General features: G+C 39.8%; 1 protein-coding gene across 9 annotated transcripts in view; it reads right to left on the bottom strand.

Annotated features, from left to right (window-relative positions):
* Positions 1 to 7,500, bottom strand: part of LOC135109692 (inactive dipeptidyl peptidase 10-like) — a 160,771-nt gene that overhangs the window by 38,212 nt on the left and 115,059 nt on the right. The gene's annotated exons all lie outside the window — the stretch shown is intronic.

Below are 7,500 nucleotides of genomic sequence, written 5' to 3'. Positions count from 1 at the left end.
TATTCACCTTATCTAATACAGGTATCGCATCTAATGGCATCACTAATTACTTAATAACACCTGCAGCACACCTGCCACCTGTCATCAAGGCTTATCTCAGGCAATACCTTTCTTTTGACGTAATACAAGTGTCTTATCTACCCGAACGGTGTGGTAGTATTCTTTTGTTAGTGTTTTCTCTTTGTCTTATCTCCCTCCCTATCTCTCGTGTTGATGTTTTTTTTTCTTTATTTCGTGCAAGAGATGGATGGACTCAGATTGATAGATAAGCCTTCATGTTGTTGGAAAGGATGCACTTCAACTCTCTATTCATCTATACTTTTTACGTTGTGTGCTGGCGCGCGCTTGTGTTTGTGTGGGTGTGTGGGCGTGTATGTGAGTGTAGATTTGTGTGTGTCTGTTTATGATGCGTGCGCCATTCACTTTTTACACAACAGAAGTACATACACAACATTGCAATTTTACACACACACACACACACACACACACACACACACACACACACACACACACACACACACACACACACACGACACAGCAGTCTCAGCAGAAGCACAGAGACATTCATCCATCACTGCTGAGTTGCTGAACGAGCGATCACCCGAGAGGAAAAAAAAAAAAACTGCTGATTTCGAATAATCCAAGGTGAAAATCCGGTTTACAGAAGGTGAAGACAAAAGAGAAAAAAAAATGGAAAAAAAAATCCGATTTTTTTTTTATCGTGAAATTCTAAATCTTCAGAATCACGAGCACGCGAAATTCTGATCATGACTAAAAAATCTGCAGAGTAACCTCCGAAAATTGTATTGACTCCAGAAATTTGTTACAGACTCGAATGTGTTTGAAGTTTTGGTATTGTTGAAGTGAAAAAAAAAAAAACAGATGCGGTATGTTTTGTTACTATTGTATGAAATTTTTTTTGTTTTTTTTGTTTTGTGATTATTGGTGTGTGTGTGTGTGTGTGTGTGTGTGTGTGTGTGTGTGTGTGGGCGGATTGTGATGATGATGGTGAGGAGGAAGAAACTGGCGTGTAAGAGAGAGAGAGAGAGAGAGAGAGAGAGAGAGAGAGAGAGAGAGAGAGAGAGAGAGAGAGAGAGAGAGAGAGAGCGAAGGAAAATAAATGTTTTCCCATCCCATTCTTTTCATATCTTCATATTTCACGCCAAGTACTCTTTGATCTCGATTTTATATCTTCCTGACCTCTCATCTCTCTCTCTCTCTCTCTCTCTCTCTCTCTCTCTCTCTCTCTCTCTCTCTCTCTCTCTCTCTCTCTCTCGTCAACAGCTATTCATCTCCTCATAAGTGAATCATCGCTAATCAATCCACTTCCCTCCCTTTCATACATATGGCGGAACTCTTCCCTCCCCCCTTCCTTTTCCCTCCATATCCCTCCCTTTTCCTTCCCTCCTTTCCTCCTTTTCTCCTCTAATCTTTTCTCTTCCCCTTCTCACATGGCTTTCACATATTTTGTTTTTCCTCTCTCTCTCTCTCTCTCTCTCTCTCTCTCTCTCTCTCTCTCTCTCTCTCTCTCTCTCTCTCTCTCTCTCTCTCTCTCTCTCTCTCTCTCTCTCTACGCTCTTATCACTCATGTTTTCCTTTCCTCTCCCCTGTACCACAGCACCCTCTATTCCTTTTTCCTTTTCTTTTCTCTCCGTCCCCTTCCCTTTCTCTCCTTTTTCAATGCAGTCTTTATTCTATTTCTTACCCACTGTCATTTACTCCTGCTTTGTGCCCCTCCCCTCACTACTCCACCCTCCCCTCCCCTCCCAGCACAAGTGAGGGCACAGTCACGCTCCCCAAGGTGAGTCTCTCCTAATTAGACGCTAATTACTACCATGATATCAGGTGACGGACTTGGCTTTATTTTACACCTGAAAAGACTCTGAAAAAAAAGCAACTGTGGGACCCTACTTACTCTCTCTCCTTTTCTCTCTTTGTCCCTGTCTGTATGTCTGTCTGTCTTTGTCTATCTGTCTCTTGGCGTCAGTATGTAGATCTGTGTGTCTTTCTGTCGCTGTGTCTGTCTGTGTGTCTGTTTCTGTCTGTCTGTTTCCGTCTGTCTGTCTGTCTGTCTGTCTGTCTGTCTGTCTGTCTGTCTGTCTCTATCTATCTTATCTCTTTGCCCCAGTCTGTGTATCTGTTTGTCTCTGTTTCTGTCCGTCTGTCTCTCTCTCTCTCTCTCTCTCTCTCTCTCTCTCTCTCTAGGGCCGCTATAAACTTTCATCACGAATAAAGTCTGTGTTTACGGGAGAGTAAGATAGTTTATGACGGAGATAACTCCTCCACTTGCCTCCACGAGTTCCCTTTTCCCTCCCACTGTCTGTCTCTCCTTCTCTCTCTCTCTCCCTCTCTGTCCGTCTGGCCGTCAGTTTGTCTCTACCTGTCTGTCTGTTTGTCTTTTAATCTTAACGCTTTGTCTGCCTTCGTTTGGGTTTTTAGGATTTACATTCTCTAGAGAGACGTAGGTTAAGAGGGGGACCTGATAGAAGTCTTTAAGTGGTATAAGGGTTATAACAAGGGAGATGTAAGCAAAATTCTTAGGATCAGCAACCAAGGTAGAACAAGAAATAACGGGTTCAAGCTTGAAAAATTTAGGTTTAGGAAGGAGATAGGAAAAAATTGGTTCTCAAATAGAGTGGTAGATGAGTGGAACGGACTCAGTAATCATGTAGTTAGTGCCAGGACACTAGAGAGCTTTAAGAGAAGATTAGACAGGTTTATGGATGGGGATAACAGATGGAAATAGGTAGGAGTGTTTCATACAGGGACTGCCACGTGTAAGCCTGGTCGCTTCTTGCAGCTTCCCTTATTTCTTATGTTCTTATGTTCTTATGATCGTTGTTATTTTACTTTATTTTTGCTCCTGTTGTCTTTGGGTGAGGGTCTTTTTGTATGTGTCTCGTATGTTATGTCCGTGTGTTTGTCTGTCATAGTGTTTTTGTTTGTCTCTTTTTATTTTTCCTTTTTTTTGTCAGTTTTTTTTTTTGTCATTTGGTGTCGTTTTTTTTATCTGTCTGTTTGTTTGTTCGCTTGTTTGTTTTTCCCTTTTTCCCTCTTGTTTGTCTCTCTCTCTCTCTCTCTCTCTCTCTCTCTCTCTCTCTCTCTCTCTCTCTCTCTCTCTCTCTCTCTCTCTCTCTCTCTCTCTCTCTCTCTCTCCCCCACACATTTTTCCAGTTCCTTAGTCTCGAGGCCTCAGGATATTGATAAACATAACCTAGACGTGAATAATAACGCACCCTTTATATTTAGGTCACCAAGCCATTATTGGGACACTGAAGCAAATGGGACTCGTATTCAGAAACATTAAACCCCAATGGAGCCTGACAGATCCCAATGAAGCTCACGTCTGTATATTTCTCTTCGGTGGCGGCTTCACTATATCATGTTTCTGGCAGACTCTGAGAAACGCTGTTGATTATTTTTTATTGGCGGGGAAATGGTTGAAAGGGAAATAAGATGCCACGTAAATGAAGGCTTGATTTAATGGGGTTTGTTATGGTTGTCGGTGTGGTTGGGCTGGAATGGGGAAGGATATTAAAGTGGTGTTTTTAATAGGTATTTTGAGTTTATTTATTTATTTGTTTATTTATTCATTTTTTGTGGTGTTGATTTGAATGGTGAATGTATATTGGAGGTTTATGTATCTTTTTTTATATGTGTTTTCTCTTTTTTTCAAAATTTTAGTGGATTGTTAAAAATGTGATGTGTTTTGTTTCGTTAAGGTCATGATTTTGTTTTCATATTTTCGAGTTTTTTTTTTATTGGTAAGAGATTTTGAATGTTTCGTTTTTATAAATTTTGAGTTCCTTTTCATAACTGAATTCGAATGCTATGAATATATATATATATATATATATATATATATATATATATATATATATATATATATATATATATATATATATATATATATATATATATATATATATATAAGTTTTTGCTCCATTGCTGTTTTGATAGTGTTTTTTATTCGTATATCTTTTCTTCATCGAGTGGTAGAAAAAAAAAGTAAAAGGTTTCATTTCGTTATTATCCTGAATGAAAAAAAAAAATCTGTCACACTCTTAATTCCAGAGGTGAAAATATAAAATGTTCGTTTCATGAATGGTTTCACATTAAAAATGTCATATTTTTGCAGACAATATCGAAAGTCAAAATATGCTGAAATTTTCGTTCTTTTAATGTTTGTTTTTCATGCTATTTTTTTTATTACTTATTTCTTAAGACTACCGTTACAGTGTTGCTGCAAACTCTGTTTAATCGTTACTAAAACACTGCTTTTTAATATCGCTAAAAGTTCTCCGCCTGGATATTGCTTGGAATTTTGTTTTACGCACCAACTCATGGAAAAGTTTGCCTCGTTTTGACTCCAAATGTTGCCGCGCATCATTTACTCTCGAAAATTACCCTCATGTTGCTGAAAGAAACTTCCTTCTTTCTCACTTAAAACTTTGCCCCCCACACAATATCGCAAAGAATATATAACTTCATTAACGCCTCTCACCTTACGAAGAGTTGCTGGAGCATTGACTCTCACCAGCTGCCTTCATAGTGCAGAAAAAAAAAAAAAAGTAGGGGAAGAAAGTTTCTCCCTTTACTCTATGCCGGGTATCACTTACAGCATATCGCCTCACATCAACTAGTAACGTTATTTTGACATACACCACTGCTATTTACACTTAAAACTAGAAATAGTAAAAAAAAAGCTTCTTGCTTTACACTTTCCTCATTATTACTCTGAATATATCGCCTCACACCAAGTAACCTTACTGTGACCTAAACTACTGTACCATTAATATTTAAAACCACATCTCTCCCCCAGAAAAAAATTTACATTCAAAACTACATTTTTTTTTTTTTTTTTCTTATAAAACCTTGCCTTGTTGTCACTTGAAACTTCTCTCACAATGCTGCTCACAGTTCACAGCTACATTAACTCTCCAGTCAGCAGGCAACCTTGGTCTGACTTGAGATGGTCCTGTATATTTACTTTACACAAAAAAAAAAAAAGTGTTTCCACCACCTCACTCCAAAAAAAAAAAAAAAAAAAAGAAAAAAAAAGGTTTACTTAGCCCCTCACAATACTGCTGGCAACACATAACTTCATTAACGCCTCGCATCCCCAGGTAACCAGATTTTGACTTGAGATGCCCCCTTGCTATTTACTTAAGACTTACGCTTCCTGCCCGCAAAAAAAAAAAAAAAAAAAGAAGGAAAAGAGAAAAGAAAACCTTCCCTTATTCTCCCTCAAATATGCTTCCCTTACACCCCTTGAAATACGTTGCCTGCCTTCATAAAAAGAAAAGAAGAAGAAAAAGAGTAAAGAAAACCTTCCCTTATTCCACTTAAAACTTTCCTGTGGCACTATCGCTCAGAATACATAACTTCATTAAGGCGTCACATGAGGGGGCAGCGGCGGCCTCACCTTCGCCTCACCTTCCAAAGAGCCGCGTAACACTATCGGTCAACATGCTCAAGGTGCCACATGCCGCCCTCCTCGCCCGCCCCTCGCTCCCCTGACGGCAAGGTAAACAAAGAAACTGTACCCATTCTAGGACGTGAAAGACGAGGGTCGCTCTCTGTTTGTTTACATCTTGCAGTCTAAGTTTAGGGACGGGACGTGTTGACTGCATTTCGCCCCTGTTCTTCCTTGCTTTTTTGTTATATATTTTTTTTTTTAGATCGTTCGTTCTTTTCTTCCTTTCCTCATTAGTTTATTTCTTTCTCTGTGTGTGTTGTTCGTTCTTCTTTCTTTCCTTCCCTCATTAATTAATTTCTTTCCTCCCCTCGTTCGTTCCTTCCTTCCTTCCTTTCCTATATACGATTTTATTTTTCAATTCCTTACTTTTCCTTTCTCTCTCTCTCTCTCTCTCTCTCTCTCTCTCTCTCTCTCTCTCTCTCTCTCTCTCTCTCTCTCTCTCTCTCTCTCTCTCTCTCTCTCTCTCTCTCTGTTCTGTTCTGTTCTGTTCTCTTGCTGTGTCGTTTTCATCAGTGATTTTGTCATATTTTTCTGTCTCATTCGAATCCCTTGTTTATTTTTTTCCTTTTTGCTTTCTGTTCTTTCTTCATTGCTATTCTTGCCATGTTTCTTCCTTTTTTCCTTCATTTCTGCTTCCTCTCGAATTCCAGCCTCTCTCTCTCTCTCTCTCTCTCTCTCTCTCTCTCTCTCTCTCTCTCTCTCTCTCTCTCTCTCTCTCTCTCTCTCTCTCTCTCTCTCTCTCTCTCTCTCTCTCTCTCTCTCTCCTGATTATGTTGACTCTTCTCGGAGAGTTTTGATTTTCCTTACACACACATTCTCTCTCTCTCTCTCTCTCTCTCTCTCTCTCTCTCTCTCTCTCTCTCTCTCTCTCTCTCTCTCTCTCTCTCTCTCTCTCTCTCTCTCTCTCTCTCTCTCTCTCTCTCTCTCTCTCTCTCTCTCTCTCTCTCTCTCTCTCTCTCTCTCTCTCTCTCTCTCTCTCTCTAACCAAGAACAAACAACTCAGAAAGAATTCAAGCGTATACACACACACACACACACACACACACACACACACACACACACACACACACACACACACACAGCGTAGAATGTGTTGGAAATTACAGGAGGGTCTCAGCATTAAAGGGGAATTAGACTGAGCTAAAGGAAGGGTGGGGGTGGGTTGCGGGTGAGAGGGGGGTATGATTATGTTCTCTCTCTCTCTCTCTCTCTCTCTCTCTCTCTCTCTCTCTCTCTCTCTCTCTCTCTCTCTCTCTCTCTCTCTCTCTCTCTCTCTCTCATAACCTCATTTTTCTCAATTGTTCCCCTACTTTTTATTATTTTCTCTTATTTTTCTCTCACTTTTCTTCCAATAAATTTCTCCCCTTGCAATTTTCTGTACTCTCTCTCTCTCTCTCTCTCTCTCTCTCTCTCTCTCTCTCTCTCTCTCTCTCTCTCTCTCTCTCTCTCTCTCTCTCTCTCTCTCTCTCTCAATTTCACTGGTCGATAGATAGTGCTTGGGCAGTAGATAGGAAGGTAGATATGGGCGTTGGAGATAGATAGACACAACTATGGCTCCTATCAGCACCATCACCACCACCACCACCACCACCACATCTATCAGTAGAAGGATAAACAATATACGATCGATGCTAAACAGAATAAAATGAATTAGTGTTTTTTTTTTTTTCATACCATCTCAAAAATAAACAAAACAAGGAAATCATATTGTAGTGGACTTAATTACAAGCGTTATTTTCATTACTTTTTTTTTCTCTATGTCTATTCCTTTCCTTCCTTTATTGCATTTTCGTCTCTTATTGCGTTTTCACCCGCACTCGTTATCATGTGAATTATGGTGGTGGTTGCGGTGGTGGTGGTGGTGGTGGTGGTGGTGATGGTGGTGGTGGTTACATTGATTAGAATACATAAAGTCCTCTTCTCCCTTGTCCTTCGTTCGTTTCTTCCTCCCTTCTCTTTTAATTTATTCTCATTTATCTGTTCCTCCAATTCCTTGTTCGTTCATTTGCTCTCTCTCTCTC

Source organism: Scylla paramamosain, chromosome 19, assembly GCF_035594125.1.
Source record: "Scylla paramamosain isolate STU-SP2022 chromosome 19, ASM3559412v1, whole genome shotgun sequence".
Classification (NCBI taxonomy): Eukaryota; Metazoa; Arthropoda; class Malacostraca; order Decapoda; family Portunidae; genus Scylla; species Scylla paramamosain.
The sequence above is the reverse complement of the archived record's forward strand: the minus strand, read 5'-3'. Positions and strand labels throughout refer to the sequence as shown.